Source organism: Saimiri boliviensis, chromosome X (genome assembly GCF_048565385.1).
Source record: "Saimiri boliviensis isolate mSaiBol1 chromosome X, mSaiBol1.pri, whole genome shotgun sequence".
NCBI lineage: Eukaryota > Metazoa > Chordata > Mammalia > Primates > Cebidae > Saimiri > Saimiri boliviensis.
The window spans coordinates 51953685-51975874 of NC_133470.1; the positions used below are offsets into that span (position 1 = coordinate 51953685).

General features: G+C 37.7%; 1 long non-coding RNA gene across 1 annotated transcript; it reads right to left on the bottom strand.

The window, feature by feature from the left end:
- Positions 1 to 16555: 16555 nt before the first annotated feature.
- On the bottom strand, positions 16556 to 18523 carry LOC141582874 (uncharacterized). The gene is made up of 2 exons (XR_012515781.1): positions 17299 to 18523; positions 16556 to 16816 (listed from the first exon to the last, which is right to left on the bottom strand). It is a non-coding gene; the product is annotated as an uncharacterized LOC141582874 (long non-coding RNA).
- Positions 18524 to 22190: the final 3667 nt, after the last annotated feature.

The window sequence follows — 22190 nt, forward strand, 5'->3', positions numbered from 1 at the left end:
ACTGGTGACTAGGGCAACCATATTCAAAAGGTCCACAAAAGTTTAGTTTTCTCCTTTTGCCAAAATCTTCCACCCTATTCACACAGGTGTATAATTGCCTTTGATTCTCACTGGGGACAGAAGTCCTCAGCCCTCATCCTTAACCCACTTCCCCAATTCTTCCCCATTAATAAGGGGAGGGCAATTTTATTGCATGGTTGATTATACATAATGATCTGTACATTTATCAGCAATTTTCATAAAATTACGATTAAATTTCATTAATTGGCTGGTAAGGTCCTCATTATTTCTCTTATGGAAAGCCACATCTGTTAGCATCCCAGTCTTATTACTAAGAGACCTCAATCGCACCGTAACGAGTGGATTCCAACATTGCTATAATTACCAAAAACTGTAAAGATTATGAGATTTTGCCTTACTTGTAAGCTAACAAGGTAACCTGTCACAATTCTCTGAGGGTTCTGATAGAAGGCATGAGACTCTTGTGTCAGAGAAAAGGGGCTGCTTATTATTAATAGCAATAGGAACAGCCTAAATATAAGCATTTTTACCTTAGATTTCTAAGCCCCACTTCCTACAGTGGTATACAAAATGACCATTTGACTCCAATATACATAGTACTATGCATTACAGGAGTAAAGCTGAGGAAACTTAACTATTTATAATGTGCAGTAGCTATGCCTTCCCTTCCCTCTGGAAAAAGAAATTCTCCTTATCATACTAGAGTAAGCATTCTTTCCCTTTGCTTCAAAGGGAAGCACTCTGTTTTTCAAAGACGCTATCCAAACATGTTTTTTATTTCAGAGAGAGACACTGTTTCAAAGCTTTTGCTATTTCAGCATCTTTTAAAAGATAGCCTAAAACCAAGGGTAGACAGTGATTTACTTGCGTGAAAAGCTTATGTGGAACTTTCCTTTCAACAATATACTTATGCACCACATAACAATGTTTCGGTCAATGACAAACCATATGTATAATGCTGTTTCCATAGGATTATAATGAAGCTGCTGACACTGTAGCCAAAATTATAAAACAAAAGTTATAGCATACTTTATTTTTAATGAATTTAGCATAACGTAAGCATACAGTGTTTATAAAGTCTATAGTAACATACAGTAATTAATTCCCTAAGTCTTCACATTCACTGACCACTCACTCACTGAATCACCTAGAACAACGTTCAGTCCTGTAAGTGCCATTCATGGCAAGTGCCCTATATGGGTGTAACATTTTTAATCTTTTAGATTGTACTTTTTCTGTATCTTTTCTGGGTTTAGATTTGTTTAGATACACAAGCACTTACCATTGCATTCCAACTGCCTACAGTATTCAGCACAGTAACATGCTGTAAAGGTTTATAGCCTAGGAGCAATAGTCTATACCAAATATCCCAGTTATGTAGTAAGATATACCACCTAGGTTTGTCAAAGTACACTCTATCATGTCCACACCACTATAAAATTTCCTAACAATGCATTTACCAGAAATATCTTCAGTGTTAAGTGACACACGACTGTATAAAGTTGCTGGTAATATGCCATCTTCGAACTCAATAGATAATAGCAAATCTTGTTCCAACTTAAATTCCCGCCAACACTGTATAGAATACCCTATTTGTTTAACTGGTCAACACATTTTCAAATTTCATACATGTTTGATCTGATATGTACATGATAATCTAATGTGTATAAAAGCATATGTCATTTTAATTTTCATTTTTCTGATTACTGATGAGAACCATAAAGTCAAGAAATACTCATTAAGTATTTATTATGTGCCAGTTACACTTGTAAGTACTTGGGATACATTGAAGAACATAAAGATGGAGAAATCATATACTTATAGAGATTACATTCTGGCAAGAGTAAGTACAGCAAACTTATTAACTAAGTAAATTACACAGTATGTTAAAAGATGATATATGTTATGGAAAAGATAGTAGAGTAATAAGGATCAGATTAAGAATATGCATTTTTATTGACAATGTGGTCCCCTATTTTATAAATCACATGGTTGCATTTTTTTGCCCAATTTCCATGGGTTGTCTGTTTCTTCTTAGAATATATTATGGTTTATTTCATTCATCTTAGTCATCCAATTTGATAGCCAAGTCTTATTTTTCCCCACTTTGTATAGGGTAATTTTTGCAAGTAGGAGATGGTATGTTATAATTTAATTAAACTTACCAAAATTTCCTTTACTAAGTACCTGTGCATTCTATGCTTTTGTAATCTTCCTCATTTACAGGATACAAAATATAAACATTATCTTCCATTGTATTTTAAAGATTTTATACACTTTCCTTTCCAAGTTTAGGTATTAATTTTTTTTGTTCCACTTGGAATTTATTTTGTGTGTAAAGTGTTGTAAAAAGTTTCTTTTTAAACCTACAGATAGCCAGTTAACAGTCTTATTTATTAAACAAAAATTTTTTTGTTGGTCATCTGAAATCTCATTTATTTATTATACCTTAAATTCTGGGGTACATGTGCAGAATGTGCAGGTTTGTTACATAGGTATGCACGTGCCATGGTGGTTTGCTGCATCCATACTCCCATCATCTGCATTAGGCATTTCTCCTGATGTTATTCCTCCCCAATCCCCCAACCCCTGCTATCTCTCCCCTAGACTACCAGCCCTGACAGACCCCAATGTGTGATGTTCCCCACCCTGTGCCCATGTCTTCTCATTGTTCAACACCCACTTATGAGTGATAACATACAGTGCTCGGTTTTCTGTTCTTGTGTCAGTTTGCTGAGAATGATGGTTTCTAGCTTTATCCATGTCCCTGCAAAGAACATGATCTCATCCTTTTTTATGGCTGCACAGTAGTATTCCATGATGTATATGTGGCACATTTTCTTTATCCAGTCTATCACTGATGGTCATTTGGGTTGATTCCAAGTCTTTGCTATTGTAAACAGTGCACAATAAACATACGTGTGCATGTGTCTTTATAATGGAACAATTTCTAACCCTTTGGGTGTATACCCAGTAATGGGATTGCTGGGTCAAATGGTATTTCTATTTTTAGATCCTTGAGGAATCGCTACACTGTCTTCCACAATGGTTGAACTAATTTACACTTCCACCAATAATGTAAAAGTGTACCTGTTTCTCCACATCCTCTCCAGCATCTGTTCTCTCCTGATTTTTTAAATAATTGCAATTCTAACTGGCGTATGATGTTATCTCAATGTGATTTTGATTTGCATTAATCTAATGACCAGTAATGATGAGCTTTTTTTTTTCATGTTTGTTGGCTGCATAAATGTCTTTTTTTGAGAAGTGTCTGTTCATATAATTTGCCCACTTTTTGATGGGGTTGTTTTTGTTTGTTTTGTAAATTTGTTTAAGTTCTTGTCTATTTTCGATATTAGATATTAGCCCTTTGTCAGATGGGTAGTTTGCAAAGATTTTTTCCCCATTCTGTTGGTTGCTGCTTCACTCTAATGATAGTTTATTTTGCTGTGCAGAAGCTTTTTAGTTTAATTAGATCCCATTTGTCTATTTTGGCTTTTGATGTTTAGTCATGACATGCCTATGTCCTGAATGATATTGCTTAGGTTTTCTTCTAGGGTTTTTACGGTATTAGGTTTTATTGTAAATGGGATTGCACTCTTGATTTTGTTTTCAGGTTGGAAGTTATTGGTGCATACAAATTTCACTGATTTCGTACATCGATTCCATAACCTAAAAATCTGCTGAAGTAGTTTATCAGATCAAGTAGGTTTGGGGCAGACTATAAGATTTTTTAGGTATAAGATGTAATAAACTCCCAAGAGAAATAGTTTGACTGTCTCTCTTACTGGTTGGATGCATTTTATTTCTTTCTTTTGCCTAACTGCTCTTATTAAGGCTTCCAGAACTATGTTGAACAGAAGTTGTGAGAGTAGGCATCTTTGTCTTGTTCCTGTTTTCAAGGGGAAATCTTCCAGCTTTTGTCCATTCAATATAATGTTAGAGCTGTGAGTTTGACATGGATGGCTTCTATTATTTTGAGAAATGTTCCTTTGACACCTAGTTTGTTGAGGTCTTTTTTTTTTTTTAACATAAAGTGATGTTGAATTTTTTCAAAAGCCTTGCCCATGCCTATTGAGATGGTAACATGGTTATTACTTGTAGTTCTCTTTATGTGATGAATCATATCTATTTATTTGCATATATTGAAATAAACTTGCATCTTAGGAACAAAACTTACCTGATCATAGTGAATTAACTTTTTGATGTGCTGTTGTATTCAGTTTCCTAATATTTTGTTGAGTTTTTTTTTCATCTGTGTTCATCAGGAATATTGGCTGAAGTTTTCTTTCTTTGTCATGTTTCTGCCAGATTTTGGAATTAGGCTGATACCTGCTTCTTAGAATGAGTTAGGGAGGAGTCCATCCTCCTCGATTTTTTTGGAATGCTTTCAGTAGCATTGGTATTTGTTCTGCTTTACACATCTGGTAGAATTTGACTATGAATCCCTCTAGTCTAGGGCTTCTTTTTGGTTGGTAGTTTTTTTTTTTTTTTTTTTTTTTTTTAAATTACTGATTCAATTTCAGAGCTCACTATTAGCTTATTCATGGTTTTAATCTCTTTCTGACTCAAAGTTAGAAGGTAGTGTGTTTCCAGGAATTTAATCATTTTCTCTAGAATTTTAGATTTGTTTGCATAAAGTTACACATAGTATCCTCTGAGGATCTTTTGTATTTCTGTGTGATCAGTTGTAATGTCATCTTTGTAATTTCTTATTGTACTTATTTGGATTTTTTCTTTTTTCTTTGTTAACCTAGTTAGCAGTCTATTAATTATCTGTATTTTTTTGAGGAACCAACTATTGGTTTTATTGATGTTTTGTAGAAATATTTGCTTCCTAATCTCATTAACTTCTCTAATTTTATTTATTTTCTTCTGCTAGATGGGAGGTTGTTTTGTTCCTTTTTGGTAATATATTTTTTTTAATTTTTATTTTTTGAGACAGAGCTTTGCTCTTGTCGCCCAGGCTGGAGTGCAATTGCATGATCTTGGCTCACTGCAACCTCCACCTCCTGGGTTCAAACAATTCTCCTGCCATAATCATCCAAGGAGCTGAGATTACAGTTGCCTGCCACTATGTCTGGGTAATTTCTGTATATTTAGTAGAGATGGTTTTTCACCATGTTGGCTAAGCTGGTCTCAAACTCCTGACCTCAGGTGATCCACCTGCCTCAGCCTCCCAAAGTGCTGAGATTACAGATGTGAGCCAATGCACTTGACCAATAATGTTCCTTTAAATGCAAAATTAGATTGTTAATTTGAGATCTTTCTAACTTCTTGATGAAGGTGTTTAGTGGTAAACATTAACCTCTTAACACTATTTCAGCTGTATCCCAGAGGTCTTAATAAGTTGTGCTCCCATTTTAATTAGTTTCATTCTTTAAAAAATTTCTGCCTTAATTTTGATGTTCACCCAGGGGTTACTCAGGAACAAGTTGTTTAATACTGATATTTTTTAATTGCTCTGAAAGATGTTCTTGATATTTATTTCTATTTTAATCACTGTGGTACAAGAGATTTTCATTTTTGAATTTATTGAGATTTGCTTTATGACCAAACATGTGGTCACTCATAGAATATGATATGTTGTGCCACAAATTGCCATCCCCTAACCATGGCATGAGCACCCCACTGCAAAGTGACCACAAATGCCAATGTGTGCATGGACACCAGCAACACTGCCCTTGCTGCAACACTGCTGCAGCCAGTGAGATTACACACAGAAGCACCAGCAAATACACTTCCACTGCTCTGCTACCATCACCAGTGCAAACACATGCACAGGGCATTGGCAACTGTGCACCCTCCAGTGCCCCACCACTGCTACTGTGGTGTAACTATAGTAGTACCACAATGCCCCAGCCAGTTCCCCTCTCCAGACAAAGTGCATGCACCCTGCTATGCTGCAATGGGCTACTGACACACATGAGCAGGCACAGATCCCACTGCCAGAGCCCTCATGAAGTAGCTGGGCTGGCACTATCAATTGGAGTGTTATGGCTAGTGGACTAAGAACACCTTGGCCCCTACAGCACAGCAGGTTCCTAATTAAGATGGGCAAAGAAAAAAGAAGTAGGCCCAGGACTTGGCTCCTAGAGTAAGGTCACACACTCCAGTTGTGCTGAGCTGAGGCCTGACCCCCTGAAATATTTCAGAAATAAAGCCCATTCACAGAACACACCTTATACAACAATTGAATCCCTAAGGCAATTGAAGATAATAAATGCAAGCAACCTCATCTAAAGGACAGCAACTTTAAAGATTTAAGAAACATCAGGCCACACAGATGAGAAAGTTGCGCAAGAACTCTGGCAACTCTAAGAACCAGAGTGTTTTCTTACTGCAAAATGACTATACTAGTTATTCAGTTATGGTTCTTAATCAGGCCAAAATTATTGAAATGACAGACATAAAATTCAGAATATGGATGGGAATAGAAATCATTGAGATCTGAGACAAAGTCAAACCCAATGCAAGAAATCTCAGGAATACAATAAAATGATACAGGAGGTGGAAAACAAAATGGCCATTTTAGAAAGAATCAAGCTTATCTGATACAGCTGAAAAAGCCACTTCAAGAATTTTATAACATAATTGCAAGTACTAACAGTAGAATAGAACAAGCTGAGAAAAGAATCTCAGAGCTCAAAGACTGGTTCTCTGAAGTGGCTCAGTCAGTCAAAAATTGAAAAAAAAGAATAAACAAAGCTTATCAGAAATATGGCATTATTTAAAGAGACTGATTTTATGACTCATTGGTGTTCCTGAAGTAAAGAAAGTGAAAGTAAGTAAGTTGGAAAACATATTTGAAGATGTCATTCATGTAAATTTCCCCAACCTCACTAGCAAGACCAACATTTAAATTTAGGAAATGCAGAGACCTCTGTGAGATATTGTAGAAGACAACCACCCCCACAACACATAATTGTCAGATACTCTAAGGTTGGAATGACAGAAAAAAAATGTTACAGGCATATATATATATATATATATATATATATATATATAGTCTTTTGGCTTTACCTGCCTTTAACATTTTATATATATATATATATATATATATACACACACACACACACACACAAACCCATCACGATAACAGCAGACCTTTTAGCACAAACCCTATAAACCATAAAAATATGGGGCTTATATTTGTAATTCTTAAAGAAAATAATTTCCAACCAAGAATTTATTATCCAGCCAAACTAGGCTTCATAAATGAATGATAAACAAGACCATTTCCTGAAAAACAAATGTTAACGGAGTTTGTTACCACCAGACCTGACTTAGAAGAAGTCCTGAAGGGTGTGTTAAATGTGAAAAGACCATTAACAGCCACCAAAAGCACAAATGAGTACATAGACCACTGACACTATAAACCAACTATACAATCAAGTCTGCATAATAACCAGCTAACAACATGATGACAGGATCAAATACAAACATATCAATATTAAACTGAATGTAAACAGACTAATACCCTCCCCCCCATTAAAAGGCACAAACTGGAAAGTTGGATAAAGGAGAAAGACCCAACTATATGCTGCCTTCAGAAGACCCATCTCACAAGCAATGACCCTCATTGGCTCAAAGTACAGCTATTGAGAAAAATTTACCAAGCAACTGAAAAGAGAAAAAAAAATCAGGGCTTACTATTCTAATTTCAGACAAAATAGACTTTCAACCAACAATGATCAAAAAAGACAAAGAAAGACATTATAAATTGGTAAAGGGTTCAATTCAACAAGAAAAAATAAGTATTCTAAATGTATATGAAACCAACACAGAAGAACCCAGATTCATAAAACATGTTCTTAGAGAACTACAAAGAGACATACTTAGATAACTACATAATAATAGTGGGAGACTTTGACATCCCACTGACTGTATTAGACAGATCATCCAGGTAGAAAACTAACAAAGATACTCAAGACTTGAACTTGACAATTGACCAAATAGACCTAACAGACACCTGCAGAGTTCTTCACCCCCAATACAACAGAATATTTTTCATATTTACACATGGCATATAATCTAAAATTGAACACAACTGTCCATAAAACAATTCTCAGCAAATTAAAAAAAACCTGAAATCATATAAACCATACTTTCAGATCACAACACAGTTTACATCAAAATCAATACTAAAACAATTACACAGCGTAATGGAATTATGTGAAAGTTAAACAACCTGCTCCTCAATGACTTTTGGTTAAACAATGAAATAAAGGAAGCAATCAAGGAATTATTTTAAACTCGTGAGAGCAAAGATACAACATAGCTGAGTGAGAGAAAAGATTTGCAAACTTTGAATCTGACAATGGTCTAATATCCAACATCTATAAGAAACTTAAACTAATTAACAAAAAAAATCTAACCCATTAAAAAGTGGGCAAAAGACATGGACACTTTTCCAAAGATGACATACATGCAGCCAACATGCGTATAAAAAATGCTAAACCTCACTAATAATCAAAAACACAAGGAGATACCATCTCACACCAGCCAAAATCACTACTGTATAAAGAGTCAAAAAATAACAGATGCTGGCAACGTTGTGAAAAAGGGAATGCTTATACACTGCTCGTGGGAATGCAAATTAGTTCAGCCATTTTAGGAAAGCAGTGTGGTAATTCCTCAAAGATCTTGAATCAGAATTACTATTTCACCCAGCAATCCCATTACTGGGTATACACCCAAGGGAGTATAAATTATTTGACCCATAAAGACACCTGCATGCTTACATTCATTGCAGCACTCTTCACAATAGCAAGGACATAATTATCCTAAATGCCCATCAATGATAGACTGGATAAAGAAACCTGGGGATTTTGAAACAGAGGAAAAATGGTGAATAGGATGCAGGACTAAATTGTAGCTCCCAGCTGGACAGAGAGAGCAGCATGTGGAGACTTGCAGCATGAAATTTTGCTCCAAGAATTACTGCAGGAATATACCAGAAAAGCCAAGAGAATCCACAGCTCCTTTAAGGGAAGCAGATTGCTCCTGCAGGACCTGAGAAACAGACCATATACTGTGAGTGCCCAAACTGTGAAAGTGGGAAATGGGGATCATCTGCCCTGGAACACACACTTTCACTGGGGAATCTGAAGGTCTAGATCATGGGAGGATTTGACTTTACTTAGAGTTGAGTTAATTTAGAGAGTAGAGTGAAATACAGGGGTAGAGAAAGGAATGAGGAAAGACCTGTGGGCTCTCTGGATCCCCAGGGAAGCCATTTCTGATTTGACTCACAGGGATCCTTGGTGAGGGCTGCCAGAGGGACTGGGAAAATATTACAGAAAAAAAAATCCACTGAACTTTTTAACAATTCCCACCAAATGTGAAATTTCCTAGCTAGAACTTAGGAGAGAAAGTGAATCTGGTCTACAGACTTGACAGGTGGGGAGGTGCAAAAGTCCTGCTTATTGTTAGAGCTGGAAGGTTGGTAGCCTGGGTCAAGTTCTCAGCCCTGCTTGTCCATTGCCTGAAAACAATCTCGGTTCTGTCAACAGCGGGGAGGAACACGATGGGAGCAAGAATGGCCTTTCGTGTTATATGGGAATTAGGTGAGGCCTGCGGCTGCTGGCTTTCCCCAACTTCTCTGGCAACCTGCATGGCACAGCAGAGACAGCCATAATCCTCCTGGAAACAACTCCATTGACCTGGGAACCACACCTCCATTCCCAACAACAGTCACAGCAAGCACCCCCTTAGCCTAGTCTGAACTCAGACATGCCTAACCTTGCTCCCACCTGATGGATCTTCCCTACCCACCCTGGTAACTGAACACTAAGGTCACATTCTCTTGGCTGGTGTGAGATGGTATCTCCTTGTGTTTTTGATTATTAGTGAGGTTTAGCATTTTTTATAGGCATGTTGGCTGCATGTATGTCGTCTTTGGAAAAGTGTCCATGTCCTTTGCCCACTTTTTAATGGGTTAGATTTTTTTTGTCTGGTCCTCTGTATACTACCACAGCTGATGTACTCTTGAAAGCATCACCTTCTGGCAGGAGGCCAACCAACACAACACTACTGCATTAAGCAATTATAAGTAAGGACCCTCACAGAGTTCATTTAACTCCCTGGCCACATTCACAGAAGCAGGTGCTAGTATCCATGGCTGATAGACTTGAAGGCAGTTCACATCAGAGGACTCTGTGCAGACACACCCCAGTAGCAGCCCAGAGCCTGATAGCCATGCTTGGTGGCTAGATCCAGAAGAGAAAAAAAACAATAACTACAGTTCAGCTCTCAGGAAGCTACATCCCTAGGGAAAGGGGAGAGTACTACATCAAGGGAGCAAGCTATGGGACAAAAGAACCTGAACATCAGCCTTGAGCCCCAGATCTTCCTTCTAACATAGGCTACCTATATGATAAGAAACCAGAAATACAATTTGGGTTATATGACAAAACAAGGTTCTCTAACACCGCCCAAAAACTAAGCTTCATAAATGAAGCAAAGATACGCTCTTTCTCAGACAAGCAAATGCTGAAAGAATTTGACACTATCAAGCCAGCACTAGAATAACTGCTAAAGGAGCTCAAAAATCTTGATACAAATCCTGGAAACACATCAAATAGAACCTCTTGAAAGCATAAATCTCACAGGACCTATAAAATAAAAATACAATAAATTAAAAACCCAGGGTATTTAGGCAACACATAGCATGATGAATGGAATGGTACCTCACATCACAACACTAATGTTGAATGTAAATGACCTAAATGTGCCACATTAAAGATATAGAATTGCACAGTAGGTAAGAATTTACGAACTAAGTATTTGCAGACTCTAAGAGACTCACCTAACACATAAAGACTCACATAAAGTTAAGGTAAAGGCATGGAAAAAGACAATCCATGCAAATGGACACCAGAAATGAGCAGGAACAGATTCTTCTAGCAGACAAAAAGAACTTTAAAGCAACAACAGTTTGAAAAGACAAAGACGAACATTATATAATAATAAATGGCCTTGTCCAACAGGAAATTATTACAATTCTAAATATATATGCATCTAACATTGGAATTCCCAAATTCATAAAACAATTACTACTAGATGTAAAAAATGAGATAGACAGCAACATAATAATAGTGAGGAACTTCAGTACTTCACTGACAGCAACAGACAGGTCATCAAGACAGAAAGTAAAAAAAGAAACAATGGACTCAAACTATCCCCTAGAAAAAAATAGATTTTACATATATATATAAAACATTCTACCCTATAACCACAGAATATACATTTTATTCATCAGTGCATAAAACTTTCTCCAAGACAGACTATATGATACACCACAAAACAAATCTCAACAAATTTAAGAACATTGAAATTATGTCAACTATTCTCTAAGACCACAGTGGAATAAACTGGATATCAACTCCAAAAGGAATCTTCAAAACCATAAAATAAATAAAAATTAAATAACCTGCTCCTGGATGGTCATTGGGTAAACAATCAAATCAAGATGGAAATTAAAATATTCTGTGAACTGAACGATAATAGTGATATGACCTATCTAAACCTCGGGGTCACTGCCAAGTCAGTTAGTAGTGCTAAGAGGAAAGTTGATAACCTTAAATGCCTACTTCAATAAGTCTGAAAGAGCACAAATAATATAAGATCACACCTCAAGAAACTAGAGAAACAAAAGCAAACAAAACCCCAAACCCAGCAGAAGAAAAGAAATAACAAAGATTATAGCAAAATAAAATGAAATTGAATATAAAAATATAAAAGACAAATAAAACAAAAGGCTGGTTCTTTTAAAATACAAATAAAGTTGATAAACCATTAGCAAAATTAACCAAGAAAAGAGAGACAATATCCAAATAAGCTCAATTAGAAATGAAATGGGAGATATTACAATTGACATGACAGAAATACAAAAGATCATTCAAGGCTACTATGAACACAGGCATAAACTAGAAAACCTAGAAGAGTTGGATAAATTCCTGGAAAGATAAAAACCTCCTAGCTTAAGTCAGGAAAAGTTAGAAACCCTGAACAGACCAATAACAAGCAGCAAGATTGAAATTGTAATAAAAAAATTACTAACAACAACAAAAAATTTAGGACAAGATGGATTCACAGTTCAATTCCATCAGACATTAAAAGAAAGTAACTACCAATCCTATTGACACTATTCCATAAGATAGAGAAAGAATGAATGCTCTTTAAATCATTCTATGAAGAGAGTATCACCATGGAAAGAACATAACTGAAAAAGGAAACTGCAGACCAATATCCCTGATGAATATAGATACAAAAATCCTTAACAAAATATTAGCTAGTGGAATCAAACAGTGTGTTAAAAACAATATATCATGATAAAGTAAGTTTCATACCAGGGATGCAGGGATGGTTTAACATACACAAGTCAATAAATTCTGTCCATAAGCAGAATTAAAAACAAAAATCACGTGATTATCTCAACAGACGAAGAAAAAGCATTTAACAAGAGGCAGCATCCTTTCATGATTAAAACCCTTAGCAAAATCAGCATACAAAAGACATATCTCAATGCAATAAAAGCCACCTATGGCAAAACCACAGCCAATATAACACTGAATAGGGAAAACTTGAAAGCATTTCCTCTGAGAACTGCAACAAGAAAAGGATGCCCACTCTCACCACTTCTGTTCAGCATAGCACTGGGAATCCTAGCCAGAGCAATCAGACAAGAGAAAGAAATAAAGGGCTTCCAAATCAGTGAGGAAGTCAAACTGTAACTGCTTGCTGATTATATGATTGTATACCTAGAAACCATAAAGACTTCTCCTAAGAGCTCCGAGAACCAATAAATGCATTCAGCAAAGTTTCAGGAACAAAATTAATATATGCAAATCAGGAGCTCTGCTATACACCAATAGTGACCAAGCTGAGAATCAATTCAAGAACTCAACCCTTTCCACAATAGCCGCAAAATACACAAAACACTTACAAATATACATAACCAAGAAGGTAAAGAATCTCTACAAGGAAAACTACAAAACACTGCTGAAAGAAATCACAGACAACAAAAACAAGTGGAAACAAATCCCATGCTCATGGATGAGTAGAATCAGCATTGTGAAAGACAATACTGCCAAATGCAATCTAAAAATGTAATACAGTTCTCATTAAAAAAAAAAAAAAGCCACCATCATTCTTCACAGAACTAGAAAAAACAATTCTAAATTTCATACAGAACCAAAAAAAAAAAAAAAAGAACCTGCATAGCAAAAAGACTAAGCAAAAAGAACAAATCTGGAAGCATGACCTTACTCAACTTCAACGTATACTGTAAGGCCACGGTCACCACAAAAGCATGATACTGATATAAAAACAGAAACATAGACCAATGTTAAAGAATAGAGAACACAGAAATACAACCAAATACATACAGCCAACTGATGTGGGATGAAGCAAATGAAAACATCAAGTGGGGAAAGGACACCCTATTCAACAAATGGTGCTGGCATAATTGACAAGCTACATGTAGAACAGGGGTCCCCAAACTACGGCCTGCGGGCTGCATGTGGCCCCCTGAGGCCATTTATCTGGCCCCTGCTGCACTTCAGGAAGGGGCACCTCTTTCATTGGTGGTCAGTGAGAGGAGCACAGGATGTATCCGCATCCTGTGCTCCTGGAGTACTGTATGTGGTGGCGCCACAAAGCGCGGTGTCGCTCACGTACAGTACTACTTCCAGTGATGCGAGACGCATGCATCATGGCTCCGGAAGCGTGTCATATGATGCACATCCTGTCTGCAGCTGCAGTGCCCCACATCACCGGAAGCAGTGTGAAATAACAGCAGAAGTAGGAAGAGAGGCAAAGCACTATAACCATTACTACACAGTACAATGGCCCCCATACTCCCCCAAATGTACAACAACATAATGGCCCTATAACCTCCCTTTGCCCAAAAGTCTCCCCCCACATTACTACACACCATGTTTCCGCTATTATAAGACCCTGTCTTATATTAATTTTACCCCCAAAAGACGGGGGCTGTCTTATTTTTAGGAGGTGTCTTATAATAGGGGAAACATGCAGCAGTGGGCTTCCCACAGAAGAGGCCCACCGCTGCTGCAGATGTCCAGGACGCTGTATACACAGTGTCACAGGCTGATCACCGCCATCCCTCTATACAGCACTGGAGGCGGTGCTGGGCCTGTGACACTGTATACCGCTGTCTGGGATAGTGGAGGCAGCAGCACTATTTGTGAAGGGTGTCACACCTTGCATAGTCCGGCCCTCCAATGGTCTGAGGGACAGTGAACTGGCCCCCTGTGTAAAAAGTTTGGGGACCCCTGATGTAGAATAACAAAATTAGATTCTCATCTTTCACCGTATACAAAAATCAATTCAAGATGGACCAGGGACTTAAATCAAAGACCTGAAACTGTAAACATTCTGGAAGATAATGTTAGAAAAACCCTTCTAGACATTGGATTAGGCAAAGACTTCATGATCAAGAATCCCAAAACAAATGAAACTAAAACAAAGAAAAATAAGTGGGACTTAATTAAATTAGAGTTCTGCAAAGCAAAAGGAACAGTCATTAGAATAAGCAGACAACACACAGAGTGGGAGGTAATCTTCACAATCTATCCATCCAACAAAGGAATAATATCCAGAATCTACAAGGAACTCAAACAAATTAGCAAGAAAAAAAAACCAAATAATCCCATCAAAAAGTGCGCTAAAAACATGAATTAGCAATTCTCAAAAGAAGAAATGTCAATGGCCAACAAATGTATGAAAATGCTCAACATCGCTAATGATCAGGGAAATGCAAATCCAAACCACTATGCAATGCCATTTTACTTCTGTGAGAATACAGTCATTACAAAAATAAAAAAAAAATAATAACAGATGTTGGCATGGATGCAGTAAAAAGGGAACACTTCTATACTGCTAGTGGGAATGTAAACTAGTACAATCACTATGGAAAATAGTGTGGAGATTCCGTAGAAAATTAAAGTAAAACTAACATTCGATCCAGCAATCTCACTACTGAGTATCTACTCAGCAGGAAAAAAAATCATTTTACAAAAAAGATACTTGCATTTGCATGTTTATAGCAGCACAATTCACAATTGCAAAAATATGGAACCAGCCCAAATGCCCATCAATCAATGAATGGATAAAGAAACTATGGTGTATATATACAACAGAGTATTACTCTGCCATAGAAAGGAATGAATTGCTGGGTGCTGTAGCTCATGCTTGTAATCCTAGCACTTTGGGAGACTGGGGCAGGCGGATCATGAGGTCAGGACTTTGAGGCCAGCCTGCCCAACATGGTGAAATCCCGTCTCTAATAAAAATACAGAAATTAGCTGGGCACGGTGGTGGGTGCCTACAGGCGCTGGAGTTACAACTCCAGCCAAGGCAAGAGAACTGCTTGAACCAGGGAGGAAGAGGTTGCAGTGAGCTGAGATCGTGCCACTGCACTCCAGTCTGCGCAAGAGTGAGACCATCTCAAAAAAAAAAAAAAAAAAAAAAAAAAGCAATGAATTAATGGAATTTGCAGCAACCTGGATGGAATTGGAGACTATCATTCCAAGTGAAGTAACTCAGGAATGGAAAACCAAACATTATATGCTCTCGCTCATAAGTGGGAGCTAAACTATGGGAATGCAAAGGCATGGGAATGATACAATGGACTTTGGGGACTCGGGGAAAAGGGTTGGAGTGTGGCATGAAGGATAAAATACTACAAATTGGGTTCAGTGTATGCTGCTTGGCTGATGGGGGCACCAAAATCTCACAAATCACCACTAAAAAACTGACTCATGTAACCAAATACCACCGGTTCCCCACAAACCTATGGAAATAAAAAAATTATAAAGAAATAAAAAGTCACATTTTGGGTCACCTAGAAAAATGAATATTGGGGACATATAAGCCATAGAATACTACAAAGCCATAAAAAGGAATGAGATCATGTCCTTTGTAGCAACACAGATTGAGCTGGAGGCCATTATCCTAAGCAACCTAATGTAGGAACAGGAAACCAAGTTCTGCATGTTCTCCCTTATAAGTGGAAGCTAAATACTGAGTAGAGATGGACACAAAGGAGAGAACCACAGACACTGTGGCATACTTGAGGGTGGAGGGTGAGAGGAGGGAGAGGACTGAAAAAGTACCTATTCAGTACTATGCATATTACCTAGGTGATAAAATAATTTGCACACCAAACCCTTAAGACATGTAATTTACTCATATTACAAACCTATACATATACCTCTGAATCTAAAATAAAGTTAAAAAAACAAAAGCACAAGCCACAAATAAAAATAGATTAATTCAATGTCATCAAAATTAGAACCTCTTATGCTTGGCAACAGACTCTCAAGAAACTAAAAGGCAAACCCATAGATAGGGAGAAAGTATTTGCCTCTCATGTATCTCATAAGGGACTTGTATAAAAATATATATAGAGAACTCTTACAATTCAACAATATAAGGACAACGTAATTAAAAATAGGCAAATAATCTGAATAGATATTTTTTCCAAGGAAGATATGCAAATAGCCAATAATTTCAGAAAGTTTTGTTTAACATCATTAGTCATCAGGGAAATTCAAAGCAAAATGCAATAAGGTAACACATCACACACACTAAAACGGTAAGAATGTAAAAGTCTAATAACGATTGTTGAGCATTTAGAGAAATTGGACTCCTCATATACTACATGTGGGAATGTAAAATTTCACAGTCACTTTGATGAACACTCTGGAATTTTTCAAACAGACATAGAATTACCATATGGCTCAGCAATTTCTCTCTTGGTATAAACCTAAAAGAAACAAAAAACATATCTAAATAAAAACATATATACAAATATTTATAGCAGCATTAGTCATAGTTGACCAAAGGTTAATACAACCCAAATATCTATCAAGGGATAAATGAATAAACAAAATTTCATATATCCATATGCTCAGCCATAAAAATGAATGAGCATGCTACAAACATGGATAAATTTTGAAAATGTTATGCTAATTGAAAGAAGCCAGTCACAAAGGACCAAATATTATATGATTCCATTTACATAAAATATTTACAATAGGCAGATATATAGGAACAAAGAGTAAATTAGTGGTTGCTTGGGGTAGGAAGGATGGAAGCATTGGGGAAATGATAGCTAAAATTTAAGGATTCCTTTAAGAGGTAATGAAAATCTTCCAAATTTATTGTCACTATGGATAATTGTATACTTTAAATTAGTGAATCATATTTTATGTGAATTACATCTTAATAAAGCTATTTTTAAAATACCTGGTGCTTCTGTATGGTAGGAAGCATGAACAGTCCATGAATACCTCCACTATTAAGTCATTGTTGAGTGGCTTTTGTGATGCAAGATGTACCATTTCCAACTGCATATAGTACAGAAAAATAAAAACATGACACATGGTTTCTTCAAGGACTATAATGTTGTGTCAGTTCTGGATCATTGGATTGGAACAGCAGTGCTATTAATTTGAAAAATGGTCAACAGAGGTAAGACACAACCAATAATCCTTAGAGGAGATTAAAAAAAAATTATTGTCATCAAGGTGACAAGTACGGTGGTGGCAGGGGCGACACTTTATGCAATGTGGCCACTCTCACTGGCAGATAAGATTTGGAAAGCCAGAAGTCTGGCATGCAATGGTAGCCTCCACAACAGAAACAGTCCCGTACTTTGATCCTGTTTATGAAGGTGGATGTGTTACCAAGCCCAATAGAATTATGGATTCATTTAGGAATTGAAGCAACCTAAGTGGTGCATGCTCATTCTGGATCTTGATTTTAGTGTCATCAGAAGATGGTCTCTTATGTGGTCATCATCTACATGAGTAAATCAGACACTTTTAGCAGCAGCAGCAGCAGCAGCAGCAGCAGCAGCAGCAGCAGCAATTTGTTTCTTTAGCTGCAGGCCCAAAGAGAGGAGTCTTTAGTCTGCAGTTTTGTAGACTTCCAAGTGGCAACACTAACAACTAGGTCATTATCAATATCCTTTGAGTAAGTAAATGTCTAACAAATTTTATCTAGAGGAGTATAACCCAGATCTATGAAAATGGCTTTGAGTTCTGGCTACTGAGGAGAGCATCCATATCTTTCAGTTTTGCATAGCTAGCAGTAAGACTGAGCGTATGCAGCAGCCCAGTGAACAACACCATTAGGTTTCAGCTTATTCAAGCTGTCAGTGGCCCAGGCCCATGTATTTAGTTGAACCTCTGTGAGTCAAGGGCTTCATTTAGCTAGCAGCTTTACTTCAGGTGGCAGAGTAGGGAATAGAGTTTCCTTGAAAGGGGTAATAACCACTTTTTCAAGTAAAGCCTATACATGCCACTGGGGTGAGGCCAAGTAAGTTTTTTAATATACAGTTTACCTTTGACATACAAGGCTTGCTGAGCTCTTCTCACCATTGGAGGTATTAAGGTGAAATTGACCAACCCCAAACAGGAATGTCAGGCTGGAGAGATGCAAGGTTGACCTCCATGGTTCAGGTGTTCAGTTCTGAAATGAGCCCAGTAGCAAAATGTATTAGTCTGTTCTCACACTGTTTTGACGAAATACCCAACTCTGGGTAACTTATCAAGAAAAAAGGTTTAATTGACTCAGTTCCTCATGGCTGGGAAGGCCTCAGGAAACTTACAATAATGGTGGAAGCTGAAGGGGAAGAAAGGTACCTTCTTTACAGGGTGGCAGGAAGAAAATGCATAAGCAGGGGAAATGCCAGATGCTTATAAAACCATCAGATCTCATGAGACTCACCCATTATCACAATAACAGCACTGAGGAAACCACCCCTAGGATTCAGTTACCTCCACCTGGTCCCATTCCTTGACATGTAGGGATTATGGGGATTACAATTCTGGGTGGGGACACAGAGCCAGAACGTATCACAGATAATAGCTGCTTTTCAAAAGTGGTGTATCTGGTAGTCTTGTCAGTAAGAAGAGGAGTCCAAAACCCCAAGACACACCTCCAGGTGAAGATTCCTTCTCTTTTCTAGAGATAGCAATTGGAAAATCATCATCAGTCACAGATACTTATATAGCTCAAAGGTATTATTAACATTGTAGGGCTCTGAAGGTAGAGAACATGGCACAACTTACTGGACTGTTTCTATGGCAGAACTTCATTTCAGGCTTTACTCAAAAGATGCTGATTTGTGGGTGAGCTAATATAAAGGACCAGGCAGAATGCCTAAGGAATCACAAAGCATTTCCAATATGCAAAGAATCTAGTTAGGTGCTAAAACTCCTTTTTGGTGGTAGGGGTGCTGAAGAGACAATTATTCTTTGCCTGAGGTTAGAGTATTGTGAATTTGCCTACATACTTCCAGGATACATTATCAGCAACCAAGAGATATTACTGGCAAATAACATTACTCCTGAATTTTACTAGTGATTTTCAATATTAATCCTAATTTTTTTTTGAGACTTTCAGTCATTCTTCTTAGAGGATGTGTGATAATACCCCAGCTAGGTAGGGCTGTAGAGACTGAGGCTACTGACTGCCAACCATCAGGATGTCATGTATGGTGAAACTTTGGAAATCTGGATGAAGAAGCACTTTCACTGAATTCTGACCTATTCAATTTTGGCAAATGGCACTGGAGTTTAGGTAACTCTGGTGGAGTACAACAAACATGTATTAGAGGCCTTGTCACATGAATGTGAACAGATCTTAATTCTCAGGTGCCAGTAGTATGGGAAAGAAAGTGTTGTCAATGCTTGAAACAGTGTACCATGTTCCATTAGTCTCTGTAATAGATTCAGATAGAGTCAAGATGTCTGCAACAGCTGGGGTCATTGGAGAAACAACTGAATTTCTTTAACAATATTGCACTATAAGCCTTCAGCTCCTGTTAGATTTTGCACTGGGCATACAAAGCTATTCTGTAAAGATCCTGCATCTTTTACTACTGACTCCTTTAAGTATTAATATTTATGCAGGTTCTGTAAAGATCCTGCATCTGTTACAACTGCCTCCTTTATGTATTAATATTTATCCAGGGCACTGATTTTCCTTTTTCTTCCTATAATTCTATACTTTGTGTTGGATGAGCCAGAGAGAGACGGGAAAGCTGGTGAGAGATAAATTTATATGTCGGAATAGTACTTATCTATGTATGGCTGAATTTCATCTGGCATTTATAAAACAAGGAAACACAAGCATCAGTTCCCAGTGTTACTCAGATATGAAGGTAGCAGCATCAGTACACAGAATTGGCCTAAAAAGATTTGCTCACAAGGTCATATGGGCTTCTTTTTCTGGCTGTAAACAAGGCCAAATCCTGTTACCTGATTTGAGATGCTTTCTCCTTTCATGAGTCCAGTAGAAGAGTTTATTGCACATCCATATCTAACAGAGCCATAAAAGCTTGATTCTCTGTTTCATGAAAATTCCCCAACCTACTCAGATGGATGCATATGAAATTTGATCTCCATTAAGGACAGAGATCACTTGCCCCCATCTCTAATGATTTTTCTCCTTATAGCAGCTGTGCATGAGAAAGTAGAGAGAGCTGCACTGTACCATCAGAAATGCTTAGCATTTACTTTTGATTCTGTATGGTATAGTGGCTGCTTCTATCTCATAAGATTAAACCTCCAATGTTTTTGGCTGACTCAATTCTCTATATCAGGAAACAAAGTCCCACAGAATAGCTAGGGGAGTTATCCAGAAGGGCAAGGCCAACAACAATGGTTTATCAATGAGACCCTGGGTCAGTTTCCTGTTCTTTAGAGATCACTTCATCAGTATTCTATACCCAATCCAGGCATTGAGTATAGAAACTAACTCTGTCACCTATGGTTTTCATTGGGAATTTGTTTCTCTTAAGGAAATCGTCAAAAGAAGACCAGAAAACATGGTGTAGTTCTTGACTCATGTTTCGCTTCCAATGCACAGCCAATCAAATAGGAAAATCTGCAGAGTATATCTGAAAACAGCCAAAACCAACTAATTTTCACTGTATCTACTGCCAGCAGAATGGTGAAACCCACCATCATCTGTTACCTACATAATTGGAATAGCCTACCAATTATTCTCCCTTTATTCATTATATACTAATAAAAAGTATTCTTCAAGTTGTCAGAGTGATCCTGTTAAACTCGGACAACTCTTGTCACCCCTCCACTATCAATACATGGATGACTCTCCATCACATTCAATGTAAAAGACAAATTGCATTTTGAAATCCACAGGGCTGTCAGTGTCTGCCTCTCCCTCATCCCCATTACGTCTCTGAAACCACCTCCTGCTATTATCTGACTTGCTCACTCAGCTCCCGACATGCTAGCATCCTCCTTGCTCCTCAAACATGCCAGGGATAAACTTGTCGTGGGGCCTCAGCACTTGCTGTTCCTCCATCTGGAATGCTCCTTCCCCAGGCAGCTACAGGGTCAGTCCTCCCATTGCCTTCAAGTGAGACTCAAAAGCCAAGTTCTCAGTGAGGTCTTCCCTGGCCACCTTATCTATCTAGTTTCAGCCTCCTTTCTGAAATTTTCTATCCCAATTCATTGCTTTATGTTTTTCTATTTAACACTAACCACTATGAAAACACATTATAATTGCTTGTTTTGGCCACAGTCTGTCTCCCACACTAAAATGAAAGCTCCAGGAGGATAAGAGTTTTATTTTGAGTCTTTCGTTCATGATTACATCATAGGTATCTGTGCCTAGAAGAGTGCCTACCAGAGAGCCCACCTGAAGTATTTGTGGGATAAAGAAAACAAGTAAATTAAAAAGCAAATGGGATCAAAGCAAGTCAAAGAGGCAGTTTTCCCAGGGTATAGCCCCAGTTACAAGCACAAACGCTTCCAGGGGACAACTGTGCATTTTATTAGAGTGAACTTGGCCAGCTGGGGGTGTGGCCAACTGGAGAGAGTACAGTATTCTGAATCTAAACTGGACTGAGACCTGCCTAAGGCCCAGCTGCATGTATCCTTGTTGGAATGAGGGCCTAACCCTCAGGTTTTTGTTGCTGTTGCTCTGTTTCATTTTCAGGAGGTGCCAGAAACATGAATTTTCATGGTGTGAAATCTCTCAAATGTCTGAAGTACCTAACTGAAAATAGAAAACAATAAAAATACAAAGATGAAACAAAACCTGGCAGCTGATGGAGACTGGTCCCTGGACAGCCTGCTGGTGTTAGTTGGACTGAATTGTGT